The sequence below is a fragment of the Neomonachus schauinslandi genome, chromosome 3 (assembly GCF_002201575.2).
Source record: "Neomonachus schauinslandi chromosome 3, ASM220157v2, whole genome shotgun sequence".
Lineage (NCBI taxonomy): Eukaryota > Metazoa > Chordata > Mammalia > Carnivora > Phocidae > Neomonachus > Neomonachus schauinslandi.
This window is the reverse complement of record NC_058405.1, coordinates 74201728-74225667: the sequence shown is the minus strand read 5'-3', so window position 1 is coordinate 74225667 and position 23940 is coordinate 74201728. Positions and strand designations below refer to the sequence as shown.

Genomic DNA, 23940 nt, shown 5'->3' with positions numbered 1-23940 from the left:
GTAAAAAGAACAGACAATTGTTTTTTCACAAAAGACTTAGTAATGATAAAGGAGAACTTAAGCTAATCACTGAGCAGGTATCTAATTTATAGAGCATCTTGAAAGAGACACTGCATCATCACTACCCGAGTCATCTGATTAAAGTAAAGATGACACTAGAACTACATTTTAACTTTGGGAATTTATCCAAGAACTTGACCAGGCAAGGGTAAAGAGGAACAAAGATGACACATTTCAAGAGGTTTTAAAAATATCGTTGGGAAGATCTTAGGAATATGCTTGCGAGCTTGTTCGGTTGTCATAATAACACTAGACTGCAGGCATTCAGCTCGCTGGTAGGTCTAGAACTGGCTGCACCTCGTGCTTCATGCACATTGTTTCACAAAAACATGAATGATGGCTCACTCACCTTGCATCACCAGAATTCTCCTTAGCATGATGCCATACCACCAGCCTCCCTTGCCCCCAAGCTTGATTTTACTAGCTTGGCATGATACCAGTTCGTGGGGATAAGGACATTCTATGTCAGACTGGACAGTTACTTACAGAAAACAAAAAGGGAAACAATGCATCTTGAGTAGTTAGACACACCTCGTCTCTGTGGTCCCATTTTATATGCTCTGCTTGTCTTTTTTTATATACTAGAACAATCAAGACATTTTTGCTCTTGGAGATACATGCTGAAGTATTTAAAGTGTCTTGGTGTCTGCAATTTGCCTTCAGTTGTTGAGTGAAAAAAAATCATGTACACAGAGAGAGACTCTGATGAAGAATGAAGAAGCAAATATGGCGGTGCATAGACATTTGGTGAATCTGGGTAAAAGGTAGATAGGAATTCATTGTACCATTCCTTCAGTGTTTCTTTACATTTGAAAATTGTTCAATATAAAAATTGGGAGAAACCCCTAAATTGAAAAAAGTATATGTGATAAACTTTTTAAGGTTTAGCAATAGTTGAAGGGCAATAGAATTTGTCTGTAAATGCATTAAAGACCTATAAATAAAATGAAGGTGGCTTCTCCAAAAAAAAAAAAAACCTTATTTCTTTTTTATTATGTTAACTTCATTATGTTAACATCATTATGTTAACTATGGTTCCCTTTTTCTAATGATCAACAGACTTTATTTTTTAGTAAAGTTTTAGATTTATAGCATAATTGAGCAGATAGTACATAGTATATAGACTCACCCTACCCTCCACCCCCTACCACTTTACCTCTTGTACAGTTTCTTCTATTATTAACGACTTGCATTAATGTGGTTATAATTAATGAACCAATATTAACACATTTTTATTAACTAAAGTCCATAGTTTACCTTAAGGTTCACTTTTGTGTTGTACATGCTATGAATTTGACAAATATATAATGCCATGTATTCACCATTATAGTATCATACAGAATAGTTCCCCTGCCCTAAAAATCCTCTGTGCTCTGACTATCCATCACTCCCTCCCCTAACCCCTGGAAACCACTGATCTTTTTAGTCTTCATAGCTTTGCCTTTTCCAGAATCTCGTAATTGGAATCTACAGAATGTAACCTTTTTAGACTGGCTTCTTTCACTTAGTAATATACATTTAAGATTCCTCTGAGTCTTTTCATGGCCTGATAGCTCATTCTTTTTATCATTGAATAATGTCCTATCGTCTGGATGATCACAGTTTGTTTATCCATTCACCTACTGAAGGATTGGTTGCTTCCATTGTTTGGTGATTATGAGTACACATTTGTGTGCAAGCTTTTGTGTGGACATAAGTTTCAACTCATGTGGGTAAATACCAAGGAGTGCGATTGCTAGATTGTGTGGTAAAACTATGAAAAACTGCCACACTGTGTTCCAAAGTGGCTATACCATTTTGCATTCCCATCAGCAGTGAATGAGTGTTCCTATTGCTCCACATCCTTGCCAGAATTGGATATTATTAGTTTTTTGAATTTTAGCTATTCTAGAAGATGTGTTGTGGTATTTCACTGTTGCTTTAATTTGCAATTCTTTGACATATGCTATTGAGCATATCCTTATTTGCCATCTGTATATTGCCATCTCTACCTCAGGGAGATGTTTGTTCAGATCTTTTGCTCATTTTAAAACTGGGTTGTTTGTTTTCTTATTGAGATTTGAATGCCTTTTTTTTTAAGTGGGTCATCTCATGAATAGAGTGAGGGTCCAATCACGTATTCATTTATTCCACAACTATGGCAGAAACTGCATTCCCCTTCTCCTTTACGAACAGAAACCTGACATTGTTGCAGACAAGGTCCCTGGCCTTAAATACTTAGTGTTTCAGACTCCTTTGCATTGGGTGGAGGGCGGGGGCGGGGGGTGGGGAAATGGTCAGTGTGACACAGTGTGGCCAATAAGTGCTGGTTGGGGCTTCCCAGACAAATTGTTAACAAGGAAGACTCAGTGGGCATGCACCTCTTTGATATTTTGCCCTTCACCCATACCCCTGACATTTTCCAGAATGTGATACAGTGCCCAGAAGGGGAGCAATCATCTTGTGAGGAGGCAAAGTCACTAGACAAGGACAGTAGAGCCAATGGATAGAAGGAATCTGAGGTACAATGACACCTTGGAGAAGTTGCAGAAGCCCAGGGCTGTCTCTAGACTTCCTGTTATGTGATGAGAAGCACCCTCTATTTGGTAAGAATTTAGTCAAGTTTCTGTTACAGGCAACCAATTCACTCCCTGATATTTTTTAAGCAATGTTAAGTGTGAGACGCTATCTCCCTAACAAGACTATTCTGAGCATTTTTTATTTAAAGGACTGGTTCACAGAAGTACTACATTTGAAGAAATTTCTGTATATTATAGACACAATGCTAAGGATGGAGTTATACTTACATGTTCAGCACTGCATTAGACATTATGGGGAGAGGAAGCAAGAGCATAAAATAAGGACCTTACCCTCATGGAACTTAGCATCTAATTAAAGACTGACCTATATGAATCAATCCTGAACACTTCAGGACAGTAAGATTAAGGGCTAATAGTGGAAGTAAACTAAGTGTAGCTGCAGTTCACATAAGGTGGGCTCACTGAGGGGGAGAGGAGCAAGGGAAATGTGATTAGCAACTCTGAAAACACACTTTGTGTATCCTACAGTTTCATATTTTTGAGCTTTAAATCAATTATCTAAATATAGACATGGAAGCTATTGCCTGGGTAAGTGAAGACAAAATGAAATGAAGGAAAGTCATTTTAATTTGTATACCAATTCAGCTTTGAATTCAGAGGAAATTTATCACTCTAGTATCAATATTTCAAATACAGAACACTGTAATAATACACTAAAATTCTATTTACCTTATTAATTGCCAGTATTTTTCATGTTGACATGAAATGGAAACTAAGTATATGTTACCTTAAAATAGAGCTTTTGAAATCCTTCCTTTGGAAGTAAGGTAGGTTAATAGATTAACACAAGAGGGGCCGGGTGATTTTTCTTCTGCATTTCTGGTGTTGCAAACATTGCTAATATTGTTAGCAACTGCTATTCATTTTTCCTAGCTTGTAGTTGCTGTAACTAGATGTAACAGATGTGGACAGTTATCACACGTCTGTACAGACAACAGCGAGACAACCTGTATTAGTTTTTCCTGGACTCTTCATTGGGATTTGAAATTTTTTTTCTTAAGTTTTTCAATATAGTGATCTTACTTGTAAATCAAAAAGAATAAAGGCACGCAAACCAAAATATAGATAACATTCCTATCTAATGTTTTTAAACTCCTTTCCTTCAGGACCTAGGAGAACATACTTGGCTATTCTTTCTTGTCTTCTCTCCCTTCCCTTTCCATTCCCTTCCCTCTCCTTTCTCTTCCCTTCCCTCTTCCATTCTTAAGTTTATGCGTGAGTCATCAAGTACCACCTGGCTGGGTTTGATTGCCACGGGGCTTAGTTTCAGTGTTATGTCATGTTTATAGGCATTGTGAATTTTCTCACATATGGGGTGGAGGGAGACTGGATATGAGAATAGGCAGAATGCTAACGGATTTGAGAAAGGCATAAACCAACAGATGACGATGGCTATGATCCTCTCAAGGTTGCAGGAACCCTTAACCTGGCAGGACCTCTGACTACCTACAGGTAGATGGACGTTTTTGCAGGGGCTCTCAAAACCCAGGTAAGGTTAGGGTACTGCAGTGGGTGCATCGTCAGCAAAGGTGATGGAAGGGCCCCTTAACGATAAACTCGGCCCAAAGTATCCCCACCTCTCCACTCTACAGGCACTCGGGCCAAAGCCTCATCCGGAATCGGGGGCGGAGGACCGATCGTTAGAGCCACCTCCTCCGCAATCCCCCGCCCCTCGGCGCAGACGCTCCGCGCTTCTTCCGTTTCCCCATTGGCTGAGGCGCTCGCCAATCCTGGCGAAGCGGCTTGGTGAGAGGCCTCTGGTTGGTGGAGCCGGCGCTGAGCCTCCCTCTTGCTCCGGCCAGGCCCCCAGCCGAGAGGGGGCGTGGCCGCGGCCGTGGCCGGGCCGGAGGCGGCGTCGCTGGCGCCGCTGCGTGCGGTGTGGTGCGGGGCGGGGGCGCCAGGCGACCGCGGCTCGGCGGGACCATGGAGCTCGCAGCGCAGCCCCGGCGCCGGCGGCGGAATCGCGGACCGGTGAGTGCGGGCTGCGGCCGGCCGGACTCTTCGGTCCTGGCCCCTTCACTGCTTGGCTCCGGGCCGAGAGGCTGCCCCGGGGGAGGGGCGGGCGCGGGCCGGGCCCCCGCAGCCCCGTAGCCAAGTGAAGTTGCTGCATCGCGCCGGGCGCGCTCGGGCGGGCAGCGGGGCCCACTGCGGGCCGCGGCGCCGCCCCGCGCCTTGCCCTGCAGCCCAGCCGCATCCTCCGCGCCGCCTCCCGGGCCGGCTGGGGCTTCCCGCCGTCGCGGCGCGGCCCCGCGGCCGCTCTCGCCCGCGCCGTCCTCCGGCCCTCGGCCCGGGTGCTGCCCGGCGCGCGCTCCCCGGTCTGCGGGGCAGGCGCCCGCCATCCCGGCCGCAGGTAGCGCCCGGGCCTCCACTCGCGTCCCACGGAAGGTGCCCAGGGTTGCTCCGCGTCCGGGACTTTCACATCCCTCGGTTCCGCGCGCCCTGTCCGCATGTGGCCCAGTCCCCGCATGCCCGCCGCCCCGGGTCGGGCCCTCTCCACGGCTTCGCCCTCCCCACGCCTCTGCGCCGGGTGCCCCCCTCCCCCGGGGCTGCGGGCCCGCGGGGCTCCCAGCCTCCGCAGCCAGGCTCGGCTCCCCGAGCTCAGGACAGGGGGTCGTGCAGCCGGCGAGGGGCGCGCTGCAGGGCGAGGGGAGAAGGCTGCGCGCCGGGGAGCCGCTTCGCCCGCATGGATCATCCCAGGGAGACTTTCCCTGCGCGCAGGCGGGGGCCGCGGCGCCTGGCCTCTAGCCCTCCTCCGCGCGGGAGCTCCAGCGAGTAGAAAACCTTCCCCTCTCCTTCTGTGGTACTTACAGGCAATGGCGATTTCTTCTTGGTTTAGCCTCTCTGCAAGGGATAGTTCCGTGGCGGAGAGTAGAGTTCTTAATTATTCAGAAGCTGAGCGATAGGCTTATACGGATGAATGGGAGCATCTCATTTTCTTAGCCGCTATTGGGCGTATTAGGAATTCTTTCTCATTTGGGGATCAGTTTTAAATTCGCACTTTACCAGCAATAATTTTTGAGTTTTTAAAACACCGAAAATTGAAAGGTCCGTTTTTGCTTTGTGACTGTCCAAATCAAACGCATGCTGGGGCATAAAATTTTTTAAGATTCAGAGTCCACGTTTTATGAGGGGAGGGGCTAAGCATTTGAAATACTTTTCATTTTAAAAATTAGGTTTGTCTAAAACTTAAAATGTCTCCGTCTCTATCAAAACTTAAGTTCAAAGTGTTGTAATTGACTTATTTTTCTTTTGCCTGTAGGGCAAATTCTGTTGAATCTCGGTTGCTTCTTTTTTGTATATGCTTTATTCAACTTTCCTTTTCTAGCAGTGAAACAATGCAGTGATTCTTGAAAGCTAGTTCTTTTATCTACTTGAGAGGTTAAACAAAGGAAAGGGGGGTTTGACCTTTCCCATAGGCAGTTCTTACTGTGTCTGGTCTCCTTTCTAATAGCGTCTGCATAGTGCTCATTTTTCTTCATTTTTGAAGATCTTAATTTGTATTCACTAAAGTTGTGTCCTTTTGGATGTTTAAAGCTCACTAGGTTGGGAAGTTTGACTTTATATATTTACAGTCTGACCTGTATTCCCTGTTGTCTTCAAACAGTGAAAAGAAGCTTGTTCTGGAACTCTCTACATATAAAAATTGTTCTTCTTCCAGTTGCTGACATGAAGTTGCTTTATGGCATTGTTTTATCTGTTTCCTTAAAATTTATGACCTAATAGTCAATGATGTGCTACCCTATTTTTAAAAATTCTGAAAATAAAGGTGGAACGCACTTTGCTAAGTGGTCATGCCAACGCTGTAGCCTCTTGTCTATTCTCAGCGTGTCTTTGTAGATCTACTTTACACTTCCCAGAGTAACCTGCATGTGGCAAGTCACCTTTTGGTTTTTGGAATGTTTCCATTAAAACAGTTGCTTATTGTAAGTATTAAAAGAATTGCATGTACTAGCCGGCCAGTTCAAGTTGTCTCCTTTTAGAGTTCCCAGCACTTTCTCTGAAGAATAATCACAGATTATATTTTCCACTTATATGCTATTGTCATTTCTTAGATTTTCTTGGGACTGCCTCCACATTGCTGTACAGACTTAGATGCTCACCTTCTCAGTCCTTTTTTCTTAGAAGCCGGTTTTCCTCTTTAAGGTCAAGTTTTCTTGGGACCTGCACTTGGGCATTTGGAGCCAAATGCTGCTTGCGGCCCCTGTGTTCTTCAGGGCTGGTTCTTTACACAGGATACATTTTATGCTGGTACTGCAGGAATACTGTCTACCAGTCATACCTAAATAAGGCATATTGTAAAATAAATGGAGTATCACTATGGAGATACATGGAGTAACAAGTCTCAGTTCTTTTTTTCTCCTCTTATTGGTGCCTTGTCCTGTTTCTTTCTCCAGAGGTAACCACACCTAATACGGTGGGGAGTGGCCTTCCAGAATTTTTTCTTCAGAAGCAGTTTAGTGGATGCTTGCTAAGTACCTGTACTATTTTGATACTGGGATTGCAAAAATAAGAGATAAAAGCTCTCGAGATGTTGATAGTCTGCCGAGACAGACAATTTCAGCACAGTGCAATCAGTGCTGTGATGGAGTTAGTAAGCAGAGAAGGATGTGAAGCATCACATGAATGACCTAGTCCGTTCATTCGCTTGCTTTATTCATTCGCTGTAATTCAGAGTTTATCCTATGTGCTGGGGATACAAAGATAAACAAGGCAGATGCCTCTTTCAGCGCCTGTTCAGCTGGGTTCTCGGACAGGTTTTTTTCTTTCTTTCTTTTTTTTTTTTTAAAGATTTTATTTATTTTTTAGAGAGCGAGCGAAAGAGAAACAGCATGAGAGGGGAGAGGGTCAGAGGGAGAAGCAGGCTCCCCGCTGAGCCGGGAGCCCGATGCGGGACTCGATCCCAGGACCCTGGGATCATGACCTGAGCCGAAGGCAGACGCCTAACCATCTGAGCCACCCAGGTGCCCTCTCGGACAGTTTTAACCATTGGTTTACAGTGCAGTGTATGGTACGTGCTCTGAAAGGGGTCAGCTAGAGGAGCTCACAGGATGACTGCAAACCCAAGCTTAGGGACTATTCAGAGAGATGAGAAAAGCCTCCCAGAGAAATACGAGAGAAGGAATTGGTCAGAGTCGGGGTCGAGGAGAGGCTCGATAAAGGCTGTCAGAGAGATGGTGCATTGGAACGACTGAAAACGTATGGTGGTGTGGCCACATGCAGAAGGGCAGGGAAGCAGGAAGAAACGAGACAGGAGAAGTGACTAGGGGCTGAGCCATCGAGGGTCTTGTGATTCTTGTTGTAAGGAGTTTGGACTCCTCTATGGGCAAAAGGAAACCGTTGCAGAATTCTGAAGCAAAAGGGCATGATCAGATTTGCCCTTTGGAGAATGGATGGAAGGGAGCAAGGGTGGAAGGTGAGAAAGGCGAAGAGGTGGGATTGCTGGGACTTGGTTGTTGGCTGGGGGTTGTATGTGTGTTGGGGGAGTTAGGAGAGGGAGGAGTTCAGGGCAGTGCCGAGTCCTAGCTGGCCAGTTGGGTGGATGATGGTGCCTTTCTTAGGGAGCTGCAGCCATTTGGAGAATAAAAAGGCAGGTGCACTTGGCCTTGTTAAGTTTCCGGTGGCTGTGGGACACAGTGTTTAGTTGACTACACTAGGGATCTGGCTGTCGGGGGATGTCTGGACTGGAGACAGCCATCCAAGGGTGCTTAGCACCGTAGTTCCCAAACTGTGTGCTGACATGATGTAGTGAACTCACAGGGAGACTGCAGGATACTGAATTGGAGAAGGAAGCTCAGCAGTACGTAACATCTGTCCAACCCTGTGGGAAATACTAGCTCCAGGTAGTCAACAGTTTCTACTGTCTGTGTGCTGCCTTCCTTTTGATGATATGTTTGCAGGGAGAGGTGTTCAGTGGTTGCGTTCCATGTGAAAATCAGTGTGGAACAGGAAATGAATGAGGTGATATCCAGTCCAACTCCAACGTTTGAGAAATTGTACTTGTGCTTTATTTAATAATGACATAAAGATACTCATTTTCTCTCAGTTGAAGTGTGCTTTTAAAAAATGGGTAGTAGGTGGGCGCCTGGGTGGCTCAGTTGGTTGAGCGACTGCCTTCGGCTCAGGTCATGATCCTGGAGTCCCGGGATCGAGTCCTGCATCGGGCTCCCTGCTCGGCAGGGAGTCTGCTTCTCCCTCTGACCCTCCTCCCTCTCATGCTCTCTGTCTCTCACTCTCTCTGTCTCAAATAAATAAATAAAATCTTAAAAAAAAAAAATGGGTAGTAGGGCGCCTGGGTGGCTCAGCCATTTAGCGTCTGCCTTCGGCTCAGGTCATGATCCCAGGATCCTGGGATCGAGTCCCGCATCGGGTTCCTTGCTTGGCAGGGAAGCCTGCCTCTCCCTCTCCCACTCCCCCTGCTTGTGTTCCCTCTCTCGCTGTCTCTCTCTCTCTCTCTCTCTGTCAAAAAATAAATAAAAATCTTAAAAAAAATGGGTAATAAGTTGTTAGGGCAAAAAATACTTAAGGTATTTGAACTTATCCAATGATTCAGTTACTCAGGCATTTCTTTTGGCCTGAGACACTAAGGGTGCAGTGAACAGAGAAGTTCTGGAACCTCTGCCTTTGCCTGTATTTGTTAATGGAGGCTGTTGGAGTGGACGAAGTTATTCAAGAAGCATGTACAGAGTGAGAAAAGGAGTGGTGTAGAATGTGTCTGAGGAGCTTTTGTGTTCAAAAGATTAGCAGGAGAGAACAGGCTCCCACTTTGAGACTGAGGAGGACAGTTGTGTGTGTGTGTGGGGGGGGGCGGGCATGAATGGTGTCTTAGAAGCCATGGTCCAAGAGAACATCAACAAAGAGGGATGGTAACAGCCAGGAAGTTACTAGTAATACAGGTGGTGGCAGTGGTGACGCAGTGATGGGGACATGAGCAGGATGGCCAGAGGGTTTAATAGTGGGAGCCAGGAAGCGGTGCCAATGTGTGTAGACAACTGTTAAGAAGGGTGGTGGTGGTGAAGGGTGGCTCGAGGAGGCTGGGTAAAGGTGGGGGGGGGGTACTTTTTTTTTTTTTTTTTTTGAATGGAAGTATTTGAGCATGTTAAGGAACCAAGAGGGAGGGGTGCTAGCTAGCCAGAGATCCAGATAGTGGTTCCAAAGTTTCCATTGGATTTAGCCCTAGGATCTAATTACTGGTTTTCGTAACAGGAGCCTTACTTCTATGGACTAAGGAGTGAATGGCACTCAGGCGGGGAAGCTAATCAGGGTGTGCAGTGCTTTCTAAAACTTGGTATGAGGAGGAAAGAAGGGCATTCACTAGAGAGGGACATCTGGTACAGGGTGAATTTTTTTTTTTTTAACAGTGACTTTATTAACTTTTTTTTAAAAGAATGCTTTTTTTTTTTCTTCTTCTTAAGACATGCTTTTCTTCGGACTCATGGGTCCTTCTCAGGGTGGAGTGCTCTGGGCAAGGCCGTGCCTTTTGCCAGGTCCTGGTGTCCCCTGAAAGTCGTATTGTCTGTGACTGTGCTGTCCTGTTTTCCTTTCTGAGTGGCCGCTTTCTACTGTCAGTGTTCTGCTGCTTACCTCAAAGTCAGTTTTGTTTGTTTTGCGCAAAAGCTTATCCCATCTTAGCAGATGTCCTTAGATTAGGATAATTTTTCCATACTCAGATTTCGCCCTTAATCTTTGGAGCCACCCTGCTTTGTTTCTTCTCCCTGAATCTGTGCCTCGCCTCTTCTCTTCTCTTCTTTTCTTTTCTCTTCAAGGTTAGCTCCTTTCGTCTGTTGACTTTTTTTTTTTTTTTAAACTTAAACATCTTGAATATCCCAGAGTAATTTCTCCTCTTTCAGGTCTACTAGGAGCTTCTGGACCTCAGCTCTGAGCTCAGTATATGGGATCATTTCTCAGAGACTTTCTGCTTAGAAAATTTTCCCTTGGGCCTGTTCTTAAGGTGCCCTCCGACCTCTTGGAGCAATGGTCTTGAAATTGATCTAAAGATGTCTTCTGCTGTATTGTATATTCTTGCACTTTTTCAGAGTTTTATTTATTTTAATATTTTTCTTTTAGTTTTTGCCTTATGGTTCTTTGCAGTCGGTCTACACATGTTTGAATGCCTACTACGGATCATTCTAGTTACTGGTGATAACAGCGTTGATAGGACCAAGCTCCTGTTCTCAAAACCTAGAGAGGGAAAGCAGAGGTAAATTGTCTTGCTAACTAGAAACTCCTTGTGGGCAGGCACCAGACAGCATGGTGCCTTGTATACAGCCAGCACTTAGTAGATGTGTTCCAGCTTTGTTAAGTAACCTCTTAAACATTGTGGTCACGTGCACACTGTTGTTTGGGTCATAACCGTAGTGGCCAGTGATAACAGTGCCTCCTTCGCTCCAACTGGCCATTTTCCCATAGCCTTTGTGATCTCTGGTCCTTGAGTACTTCCTTTTATTAGTGATTGAAAGCCGTATTGGATTTTTAAAGTTGTGCTCCGGTGCATGCTGAAGATTTTATTACCATGCTGCTGCGGTTCCATTTTAGCTCATCGGGCTCCTCTCATTGAGTGCTGTTATCCATTTCGTGCACACGAGCAGTTCAGTGAAATTATATTGCAATATAAAAGTATGGATGTGATTGACTGAACTAAGAATCCATGTGGCCATATTTTATCAGCTAAATGGAAGAAATGGTGTATTCTTTGCACATAGTAGATACTCAACAAATATTTTTTCATCACCTGAACGTCTCCTGTGTTTTGATTCAGGACCATAAAATAAGCAGAACACTGTCACTACTATGTAATTTTAAAAACCAGGGCTGAGTCATTTTGCCCTACTAATGTCACACTTTTGTTTTCAGCCCCTCAAAATAGGTACATGACACCCCCCCTTCCCATTTTGTAATGGCGTCCTGTGGTAGAATTATTACTTAGGCACAGTTCAGCTCTGAATTGACTTTGTAACTCTTGACGGGGCCATATTCTATGCTGTTTAGAATGATCACTTATGGAGAGGTTCATGGATTTAAATTGCTGCCTGTGGTACATGGAAGGAACAGTGTCCAAACACTTAGGGGGTGAAGTCTCTAGTCCAGGAGAGGGATGACATTAACCCGAAGAGTGGCAAGAAAGAGAGGGAGCAGCTTATGTTATATCTGTATCATTCTGACATTCTGAGAGAGGCTTTTCACAGCTTACAATGAGGAGGAACAAACAGAAGTGCCTTCCCTTTCTTCAAAAGTAAGGTATTAATTTTGGGGGGAAAGATGGTAGTTTTTCGGTATAGGATATATGCCCATTTTCAAGAGAAAGAGAAAAACAGATTTTGTTTATAAGCAAACCTATAGAATTTAAAACCTATCTTGGTTCTTGGTTTTCCATAGTACTTATCTCCTGCTCTGTACATCTTTTAGAGTTAATTATCCTGGTTTTCGATTTAAAAACCAGAAATGCCCAGAAACCCGTAAATTCCCCAATCACCCGTCTTCAGATTTTAATTACACACTGCAAACAACATTGTTTCCAAAGGCTTTACTAAAATGTGAATTGTCCTTTGAGATATCCCAGGGAGGAAGATTATTAAAACATTACTCCCTTTTTTTTTTTTAAAGTAGGCTCTGTGCCCAGCATGGAGCCCAGCGCAGGGGCTTGAACTCACAACCCTGAGATCAAGATCTGAGCTGAGATCAAGAGAAGGACATTTAACCGACTGAGCCACCCAGGCTCCCCAAAACATTACTCCTTTTTAAAAGCTGGCATTATAATATTGAATGATTGCAAGGCTTGTCAATGATAATGAAATTCATACCTGAGTTATAGTTAAAATTTTCATAGCTCATACACTGTCTTTTACATTACATAGACTAAAAAGTTCTTCCATTTCTGACATGTCTAGTTTTTTCCATACTATTCAAAAATGCAGAAAAAACAAAGCCTCATAGCATCACTTGGTAGAATTATATAGGGATTAGGTATTTACAGGGGTTAGAACAATTTTTCTTTTAAGTTACATTTATGGTTACTTATTCTTCCTAGATAGGAGTTTAGAAATGTGTGGTTTCATTTCTTAGGCTATTTGGTTTCTAATGATTGTCAGATTCCATTTGAGACAAAATATATTGCCCTGCATTTTAGTATTTACCCAGTATTCTTTCTTTCTGGACCCTGATACAGTTTATTCAACTGTGTAAGTGAAAGTTACAAATAGGGTTTTGTTTGAATGTTTATATTTATCCAAATATATGTTTATCCAAATATGTTTATTGAGATTTTTGTTGTTTGAGATGCTTACTGTTTTACTGAACACAAACAGTGGAGGCTTGTCCCTTGTCCCCCATTACATAAAGATTTGAATTAGCTAACAAGAAATACGCATAATAATGAAGCTGAATATAAGTAATGAGAATTAAAGCCTTATGAAGATCATGAATGAAAACAGTAAAACTTACTCTTTGAACAGGTTCCAGCCTCCCAGGTCAGTGTTTTAGTTGTAGAGAGCTAAGTGCTTTACTCATGCAAGGTTTCAGTGACTCAGCACACAAAAACATCTGTTGCTCATCCATGTGAATCTTAGTGTTGGGGTCCTCATGGGGTGGTCTTCCATAGGGCCATTGTGGTAGTCAAGCTTTTTCCACTTGTGACTCAGCCTCCAGTAGAAAGTGGGAACTTCCTCCTGCTGAGTTCAGCAGGTGGGTAGCGAGAGAGCCAAGTCCTGTGGGAGGTTTTATTGGCCAGCACACATCACTTCTCATCCCACTGGCTGTACTCAAACGTAGGCTGGCTCTGAACCCCTGAGAAGAGAAGACGTAGATACTGGTGATGTAACCAGTCTGCAGACTAGAACTTGGTTGAGTGCCCTGATGGCCCATCCTGATGGCCAAAAAAAGGGGAAACATCCTCAGCTCTATGCTGTAGTTTCGTCATCCATAGAAAACATACCAGTTTCCTTTTCTTAATATGTTCCCTGAACTCACACCTGGGGTTTTGTATTGGTTACACTGAAAGCTGTAGTGAGTGATGTGCAGCACAGAGAACGTGGTTTTTATTTTTTGTTTTTTGTTTTAAGTAGGCTCCATGCCTAGCACGGGGCGCATCTCAGGGCTTGAACTCACGACCCTGAGATCAAGACCTGAGCTGAGATCAAGAGTTGGACACGTGGTGCGCCTGGGTGGCTCATTTGGTTAAGCAACTGCTTTGGGCTCGGGTCATGATCCCAAGGTCCTAGGATTGAGTCCCATGTCGTGCTCCTTGCTCAGCGGCGAGTCTGCCTCTCCTCCCCCTGCTCGTGCTCTCTCTCTCTCTCATTCACTCTCCCTTTCAAATAAATAAATAAAATCTTAAAAAAAAAAAAAAGAGTTGGACAGTTAACTGACTGAGCCACCCAGGCACCCCTAGAACATGGTTTTTATGAGGCTGATTCTTTTCTGATTTAAAATGAAGTTAAAACACAACTTAATTAAAACATTTCTGCAGATGGTCAAACTAACATGGTTTATGTACTTTCTAGTGGTAAGAATGAACACATTGCATATCTGTCAAAGTAGCTCTTCAGGAATGTTATTAGCTTTAAATAGATTTTTTGATAAAAGGTTTATAGAAGTTGGTTTGGAGTTATCTTTTCTGATGAGGTTGGAATGCTGGTATTTTATGTTGTCAATTAAAGGTAGCCTTAGAGACCAAGAATGGAGAAATGATTGATTAATTCAGAGTCAATGTACTGCATGTGAAGTTTGTTCTAGAGCAGGGGTTGGTAAACAGTAGCCTTTGGGTCAAACCTGGCCTTTTGCCTGATTTTGTAAAGAAAACTTTATTGGAGCACAGGCTTGGCAACTCGTTTATGTATTGTCTGTGGCTGCTTTCTTGCTGAGTAGTTGCGACAGGGACTGTCTAAACTGCAAAGTACAAAATATTCACCATCTCTTTAGAGCAAAAAATCCCAACCCCTGTTCTAGAGGGTGAGGTTCTGCCCTTTCTTACAGAGATCACATTCTAGTGCGGGGGAAGAAAGATAATAAGTAAACAACATAAATATATGTAGTGATATAGGCTGTAGAGAAAATAAAGAAGCAAGAGGAGATGGTATCAGGGACTGCCATTTGTCATAGTGTGGTCAGAGAAGGTATCAGGTGACAGTTGACAGAGGTGTGATGAGGTGGAGTGTGCCTGCCTGCTAGGCATTGTTAGATGCTGAGGATATCAAGATGAATCAAATGGTTCCTTTCCTTGAGGGGCTGATAGTGTAACAGCTGAGAAAAACATGTAAAAAGATCACCGTGGTGTACAGCTATAGATGGGAAAGCAAAAGGTGCCCCAGGATTTCATAGGAGGGGTGCTTGATCCAAGTGGGAGATGACACCCCGACCTCCCAAGAAAATAGGAGGACACTGATGAAGACTGATTGGAATAGGTGCCCATTCTGTACCCTAGCTCTGAGATTCTTGGAAGGACTGCACAGACAGATCGCCAGAGATTCTGCTGTCAAGCAAAGGTGGCAGTGGGTTTCCAATTGGAACGATTGCTGTCTGGAGCACTGTGGGAGAGTGATCTAAGATTGCCTTGGGCCTCAGTGGGATACAATGCAGTGGGCGCTGAAGGGGCAGGGGTGATCTTTGCCATCTTTGTCAGAGAGCAGGACCAAAATTGGTCCAGAAAAATTGTAGAAAAGTCATAGTAATTTATCTATGGAATGTATTGTGGAGCATTGCTAACCTTTCCCAGGAGCCCAGCAGCATGCATTAGTTGCAAAATATACCTCTGAGTAATTAAACAAATTGATCTGCTGTCTGGAGTTATTAGATCTGACCCAGTGAAGCCTTGGAGGATGTCTATAACGATGATTTTTATTTTTGAGATAGGCGGTATGAACCCATTTTGGATAATTGGCTGAAAAAGTTGCTGCCATTTTTACTGGTGCCGAGAAGGTTATTCACCTTTCTATTCTCTTTTGTAGAGTGTCTAGATCATCTGAAGAGAATTTTAGTGATTATAATACAGGCTTTAACAGAAATAGGGAGATGAAAGAGACACATTCACAGTCATAGAGGGAGTTTGATTCTCACCTGTTACCTATATAATAGTGATTTTTTTCTGTTTTTTTTTTTTCCTCTTTTATCTTCCCATTATTTCAGTTGCAATTTTCTATTTTGTCATAACATAGGTTTATATACCATTCTTCTGCCCATGACCCCAGTCTTGTTTTTAGTTTTAGTTCTGCAGTTGAGTACGTAAACTGTTCACTTCATCATTCCTTTTGTGTAAATTTCTTCAGTTATTTTGTTACCGGTGGGAGAGTCTGCTTTGTGTGAATGGAGGTCTCAGTTCTTAGAATCACCGTGAGAGATTTACCATGAGGATCTGCACTCATACTTGAATAAAGAAAGACAGTCAGAAGGAAAGTAGCAAGCACAAAGCAGTTTATTAAGGATAGTGTACTCTCAAGATGGGAGAGTGGGCAGGCTCAGAAGTGGCAACTGCAGTGGGGTTAGGGGTGTTTTTTTCATGTTTGCATAGGTTATGGGTCATAGCGAGGATGGTCTCTGACTGAGGTTGTTTCCAGTCATCTAAGGGACTCCTCCTACTGGTTAGGAGGGGGAGTTTTTGGCCCTACAGGGTTCTTGCTGGAACTGTCATGGCCATTTTCCCCCCTGGGGAGTTGAAACCACAATGTAAATACATTATAATGAAGCTCTAGGTTTACCCTCATGCAGAGGTGGAAGAGGAGAGCACATATTCTGCACCTGCAGCTCATGGTCCATCAGCCCTGGGTGTTGGAACCCATAAGGCCAGGGTCTTGAAAGCCACAAAGTCAAGATGTTGTGTGTTCAACCTTCTAATGTGTCACTTGTTTATCACCACCTTTGCCTCCAGCCCCTGTCTAACTGTCTTGTTTATTAGATGGAGTTCAAGCCATAATGCATCCATTGAATGTAACAGATTGACTTCTTTCCTGTGCATCTAGAAGTGTATTAGTTGTGTAACTTTGCAAGAACTGAGAAAATAGTCTCTCAAGTCATTCTGGAGTGTCTGTGATTCAGATGATGATCCTGAGTTGAGAAGGGTGATCAGGACGGGTGCATGTCTAAGTATTTTGTGAGTTCTTGCTTGTTTGAGTATTTTTCAAGGCCTTGATAGTTAAAGGACAGCTTGGCTGGATATAAAAACCTTGTTTTTGCTCTTTTCCCTTAAGTTTCTTAAAAATGATTTGCTACTTTTGTGTACGTCTGACTTTCTGATATTGTAAGTTATCTTTTTTGTATCTTTTGTATCTTAAAGTCTTCTAGTTTATTAGGGTACATTTTAGAGTTTCTTGTTCTTGGTCAGTTTTCCCCAGTTGGCTCTTTCAGTGTGTAGCTTCAGGTCTTTTTTTATTTCCAGAAAATTGTCTTGGATTATTGTTTTAAATATTCTCTTTCAGTATGTTAAATATCTTTTCCCAGAGTCTGGAGTATATGTACCTTGGAATATGTGTATCTTCATTTACATGATGTTTGACTTTCTTTGCCTGTTTTTTGTTTCATTCACTTCCTTTCTGCATACTCATTTCTTTATCTTTTTCTTTTGGTGGGTTTCTCATTTTTTCTCAATGCCTTTCATTAAATTTTCATTTGAATTTATTCTCCTTTTGGCACCTTTTAATTCAATCTCTTGTAATATGACTTTTAAAAATTTCTTTTCTAAATAAATTCAGTTTGCTTTTGTTTCACTTCTTTTTCACACCATTTCTGTTCTCAGTTTCTATATTAGATTCGTATGTGCTTGTTGGAGGATATTCAGTTCAGTTTTGAGTGTTGTGTTACAGATTTCTTTGATTTCATGGCTGCTTTGTTGGGGGGGAGAAGTTTTATTAGTGAAATGCTTTGATTTACATTTTGTTTTCCTATAGCAGTTTTATGTAGGTATGGGCTTTATTTTTTTGAATCCCTGTTTATTTTGTGAGTAGGTTTTTTGGCTGGAGAGCATTCTTTCCAGTTGTTTATTCCCCGAAGTTCCTTTTGAATGATGTTGGTTTTGATGGGTGGATGACTTGTCTTACTTTGCTTTCATTTCTGCAGTTCCTTAATTTTTCTTTTATTTCTTTCTTTCCCTTTTCCGCCATGTCTCCAATAAGTGCCACTCTCTCTAGATAATGACCCTCCCTCACAAGCATTGCTTCTCCGAGGCTGCAGCTTCTGGTTCTGATCACTTTCAAGCCCCTTTCCTGTAGCCAGCCAGTTCTGTGAACTAAGTCTTGATCTGTGTTCAGTGACTCAGCACTTTTTTTTTTTTTTTTCAGAGGGTTGGGGGTCATTTAAAATCTTCCACATGTCTCTACTCTATTTTACAGAACATTTAATTTCCCCAGCCCTGTTCTCTCCACCCATAGGCTTGCCATGCTGTATGGTGGAAGCTCTGTTGGAATGCAGTTTATTTCTCTACTTTGAAGTTATTTGAAGGCAGTTGTATTCTGCCTCCTATTAATGTGTGGAGGCATGGGTCATGTGTGGATTTTTTTGCTCTCCTTGGATGTTTTGGAGGGAGGATGTATAGGTGAGATTTGAAATCAGGTGGCCAAAGTCTTCTAAGCCTGGAAGTCTTGCTAGGAAAAATAATCTTAATATCAAATGTTGTCAAGGATATTACAAGAAAAAAACTTAACAGGGTAGTGTCATTCATGAACATACTTTAAAAAATTCTTAAAAATGACAATTAGATCTGTCAGTATTAAAGGGTATAATATGAGCATTTTGCATTTATTCTAGAATGCAAGGTGGGTTTAATATTCAAAATCAAATATATCTCACCATATTAATGAAGGAGAAGAACTATACCATCATCATTAGATGCAGAAAACACTCAAATTTAACATCTGTTTATGATGAAAAACTCTTAAGCAAACTAGGAAAGAATAATCTTAGGAAGAGTATCTGCAAGGACAGCAAATATATTAATGGTGTTAAATGATGAAATGCTTATCTTCTGAAATTGGGAATGAAATAAGGATGCTTGTTATTCATTCACCATTATGCTAGGTTCTAGGTTCTAGCCATTGCAGTAAGATAAGAGAAGTAAAGTTTTAAGAATTAGAAGAAAAGAAAACAATTCAATATATATAAGTAGTACTATTGTGTATATAGAAACATCCGAAGTCATTGGACTTTAGAAGTGTGTTTAGCATGGTTGCTGAATTCTCTATAGCAATTGGAAAATGAAATTACAAAGATCCCAATATGTAGGAATAGAACTAGCAAGAAATTTATAATAACTTTGTGTAGGAAACTATAAAATAGTTTAGTTTATATAGTTTAGTTTTATAGTTTAGGAAACTATAAAATAGAGAATTTAAGGAAAAGGTAAATAAAGGGAGACTATATCATGTTCATGAAATGAAAGACTTAATATTATGGTGATGTCGGTTCTCTCTAAATCAGTACATAGACTCTGTCCAACCCTAGACCATAGCCTGAAAAATTTGGTGGGAGGCAGTGGAAATTGACTGTTTCTAAAATTTATATGGAAAAATACAGGGCCAAGAGTATCAAGACACTCTTGAAGAATGACAAATATCTGGCCTTACCAATATGAAGAATTATTATAAAGCTATAGTATTTAAGCAGTGTGGTATTAACATGTATAAGTGTAGGCAAACATGATTAATGAAACTGAGTAGAAAGCCCTGAAGCAGGCTCACACACATATAGATGTTTGATTATGTAAGTGCAAAACAGTCTGGAAAGGATGGTCTTTTTGATAATTGGTGTGCGATTGTTAAGATGGATATCCATAAATTACATGTGACCCCTACCTTACATCATACGCAAAAATCAATTCCAGATAGACTATAGGTATAAAGGTGAAAGGTAGAAAATAATATAGAAAAGCCTCATGGCCTGAGAGTAGGAGAACCTTTCTTAAACAGGACACAGACTACAAGTGAATAGATGCTAAGTTGAACTAAGTTAATATTAAGCATTTTTGTTTATTAAAATATACCATTAAGATTATAAAAGTAACCCATAGGCTGGGAAAGAATGTTTGAATCACATGTGAACTGACATGTCTCCTACCTAGAAAATTTAAAGAACTGGCCAAAATCAGTAAGAAAGCCAGATAATCTAATAGATAAATGGGTAAGAGACTTGAACTTGCACTTTTGAAGAAGATGTACAAATAGCCAATGAAGATATGAAAAGAAGCTTAAACTCAGTAATCAGGCAGTATGGATTAAATAGTAATAAGATAGCACCGCAGTCTTCAGGTCAGCTAAAACCGAAAAGACCAGCAGCCTGTAGTGTGGAGAATGTGGAGCAGCTGAAACGTAGTCCTCACAGGGAGTGTACATCGGGACAGACGTGGCGAAGAACTGGTGGGGCTTGTGCTGAAGTCGAAGATACCTTATGAACCAGAATTGGTCTTCTGCATGTACACTCAACAGCTGCGCGTGCACCACTGTGCCAGGATGTGTGTGTGCTGGTGTGCACAGTGGCATTATTTGTAATAGCCCCAGTTAGATACAGCCCCAGTGTTCATCAGCAGTGGAATGATTATGGAAGTTGTGGTGCGTTCGTACGTTATTCAGTGGTAGAAATGAAAAAACGGAAGCTGCATGCAACAGCAGTTATAATCTCACAGACTTCATGTTAAGTAGAAGATGCTAGACATAGCAGAATCCAGACGGTACAATTTTGCTTAAATAAAATTTTAAAGGGGCGTCAGGAACAAGGGAAGTGATTATTTTGGGGGGAGAAGAAGGGATTCATAACTGAGAAGGGGCATGAAGGGCACTTCCCGGGATGCTGGCATTGCCCTATTTCATGACCCCGATGGTGGTTCCCTGGATTGGTCCGCTTTGCGATAATCCTTCAAGCTGGAATTCCTTTGAAAAGCTGGATTTATTTTATATATCCCATGTATACTAGTGTTTGGATATAGTTTCCCTTTTCAGCTAGCGTCTAGTTTTTATCCAGTTCACTTTTAAGTGTTAATCTTTTCTGTGAAAATCAACGTGGTCTTTGAGCCCGCTCTTCCCCTCTCCCCCCGTCTAATTTTTCTAGTGGAAGTCCTGCCTTTCTCTAAAGTCTCTGACAGTGGCAGACCTCATTACTTCTCCTTTCTTTTATACTTTATACCCGCAGTTCTCTAAGTGTAGTACGGGGACTCCTGGGGGTTTCCAGGACCTTTTAAGGGATCGTCGAGGTCATACTTATTTTCATAATCATACTAAAACATTACCTGCCCTTTTTACTCTCATTATTTCAGAGCATACAATGGGTTTTTCAGAGGCTACGTGACAGAGCCACACTTATCTGAAAAGACTATTAAACACTCCTCTTTCCAACTAGGTATCTGGATAAGAATGAATTGTCTTCATACACAGCAGTCAAAACAATGTATCACAGTGGAATGAATTCAGAAAGCAGATATGAAAATCCAGCTTCCTCCTTTTAAGCCAGACATTAAAGGAACTTGTAAAAAATATAATGGTGCCAGTAGTTTTTTGTCTTGAGAAAAAGGGTTATTTCTTTGAAGATATGTTTGTTAACACATAATGAATTTATTTTGTCCTTTTCAGTGATTTAATAAATATTTAAAACGTTTCTGTCTGAATTTCTAGTATTTGGTGAATATGGGATAAATAGAATTTACGAGCAATTGCAGTTTGGGGTTTTAGATGGTAAGACGTCCTGAACAAAAACTAGAGAATTATTGCTTCATACAGCAGTGGTTCACCCAGGGAGTTTTAAAGATACTAATGCCTAAGTCCTTGTCCCAGAAATTGGGATTTCATTATGTCTGGGATGTTGCATAGGCTTTGAAATTTCTAAATGACCTCTAGATGATTCTGATGTGTACACAAGCTTGGGAATTTTATCGGTTTATAGTTTGGAATAGTTGTGTATCATATACTTATGTGACTTTTGTTCTTGAGATCTTGAAAAAAAAAAATAAGATGGTGGGCCACAAATGTGTACAGAAGAATCATCTTGGGGATCTTAATTTCATCTTTGATTGTTGCTCTTGTGTAGAAAAAGTTTATTTTTTTAAATAACTTTTTATTTTGAAACAGTTGTAGACTTGGGAACTTGTAGCACAGAAAGGTCCTGTGTGCTCTTCACCCAGATTTACCCCCATGGTGAGACATTTTGTGTAACTACAGTATACTATTAAAACCAGAAATTCTGTAGACCTTATTCAGATTTCACCACTTTTTACATGCACTCATTTGTGTGTTCTATACAATCACATGTATAGATTCGTGTAATCACCACATCAAGGCACATGACTGTTTCCTCACTATACAGGAGCTCCTTATGCTTCTCTCTCTCTCTTTTTTTGTTTTTTTTTTTTAGAGAGAGAGCATGTGCGTGTGCACAAGCCAGGCAGTGGGGGAGTGGGTGGCAAAGGAGAGCGAGAGAGAGAGGTAGTCTCAAGCAGGCTCCATGCCCAATGTGGAGCCAGACACAGGGCTGGATCTCATGACCCTGAGATCATGACCTGCGCTGAAATCAAGAGTCGCACACTTGACTGACTGAGCCACCCAGGCGTACCCCCTCATGCTTCCTCTTTGTGGTCATGGTGGTTGATTTTGGTATATTGATTTATATCATGTGACCTTGCTGAGCTTGTGTTTTAGTTCTAGTTTTATTGTGGATTCCTTAGGATTTTCTGCATATAGGATCATGACATGTTCTAGTGATGAAATTGATTAGCCAGACAGTTTTACTTCCTTTCTGATGTGGATGGTCTCCCTTCCTCTCTTTATTTTTTGCTTTGTTGCTCTGGGTGGAACCTCCATTATAGTATTAAATAGAAGTGGTAAGAGTGGACATTCTTGCCTTGTTTCTGGTTTTAGGGGAAAAAGCATTCAGTCCTTCACCATTAAGTATAATGATAGTTGTAGTTTTTTTGTTGATCACCTTTGTCAGGTTGAAGAAGTTTGTTGGGAGTTTTTAATCACAAATGAGTGTTGGATTTTATGAAATATTTTTTCTGCATCTATTGAGATGGTCATTTAGTTTTGTCCTTTATTAATATTTTATATTTTGCTAATTGATTTTTGGAGATTAAACCAACTTTGCATTCCCAGGATAAGTCCCATTTGCTCACGGTATATAATCCTTTTTATATGCTCCTAGATTTGGTGTGTTAATCTTTTGTTGAGGATTTTTGCATCTGTATTCATGAGTGAATCTGATCTGTAGGGTTTTTTTTTGTAATGTTTATATCTTGGTCAGTCTGAAGGTTTGTCAGTTTTGTTGATCTGCTTCCCTCTAGGTAGGATTTAACTTCAGAATTGTTTAAAAAATGATAATTATCTGATGTCTGTGATGGTGTTGTAGATTATGGAATTTTAGGATGATTGTCTGGGACTGTCTTTTGAATGTGAAATGGATATTTAGTCCCTGTAAAAACAAGAGAGAAACTAGATTCAAATACGAAAGCAAATAAAATACCCAAGATAGAGAAAGGGGAAGGATACTGATGATTCATTGTAAGTAAATTAATTATAATTTTTTTTTTGCTTACCTTTTATTGAGAAATTTCGGATGGCAGACAAATGAAATTCAAATATTTTAATGTTCCATGGATTATATAGGTGAGCAGTCTGGGTTTAGACAAATGTTGAAGTGTCAAGGGTAGGAAATAAGGTTGAAAACAGTATTTCTCCTTTACTGAGGAGACATCTGTATTTTGTGTTGTTTTGCACATACAACAAAATCTCACATACATTGTCTCCTTGCCCATTTTACCATTGTTTCTTTTTGTGTGTGTCTGTGAATTTCTGAAAAAAGAAAGAAAGAAAGAAAGAGAAAAACATGACTATCTTGCAACTCACCCCTCAGTGATTTATAGACCTGATATATACCCTTGCAATGACCCTTTTCTACCAGGAGGTGACATTCCTCATGGTTAGTGTGAACACCGATTATGCACGGTCATCAGAAATGAATGAACTGACAATGAAAAGGAATGAATGAGTCCAGAAAAAAATAAAACCAAATCATGGTGAAAAACAGATGGTTTCTAGATTGACTGCATTTCTGAAACCTTAGATGCTGAAAATTGTAGATGTCAACATTTCCAGTAATTTCTTGCTGTGTATTTTTGGCTTTCCGGTATATAAGACTTCGTGTAAAAAAAAAAAATAGCCTCTTAAACTTAATCTTCTAGAAGAGTATTGGGATAGATTCATTAATATGAATGTGTCTAGAAGTGGGCTTTCTCAGAGGTGCTGTAGCATAACATGGGTTAAAAATATGTTCAGTTTCCATTTCTGTCAGGAACATCTGAAAGAATCTCAGCGAATGGCATTATACACTCAGTGGGCTTTGTATA

General features: G+C 41.5%; 1 protein-coding gene across 1 annotated transcript in view; it reads left to right on the top strand.

The window, feature by feature from the left end:
* The first annotated feature begins 4523 nt into the window (after positions 1 to 4523).
* WASF3 (WASP family member 3) overlaps positions 4524 to 23940 on the top strand; it is a 123858-nt gene continuing 104441 nt past the window's right edge. The window contains exon 1 of the mRNA XM_021678245.2: positions 4524 to 4610. The gene's annotated coding sequence lies outside the window, so the exon portion shown is untranslated. The remainder of the gene's footprint in view (positions 4611 to 23940) is intronic.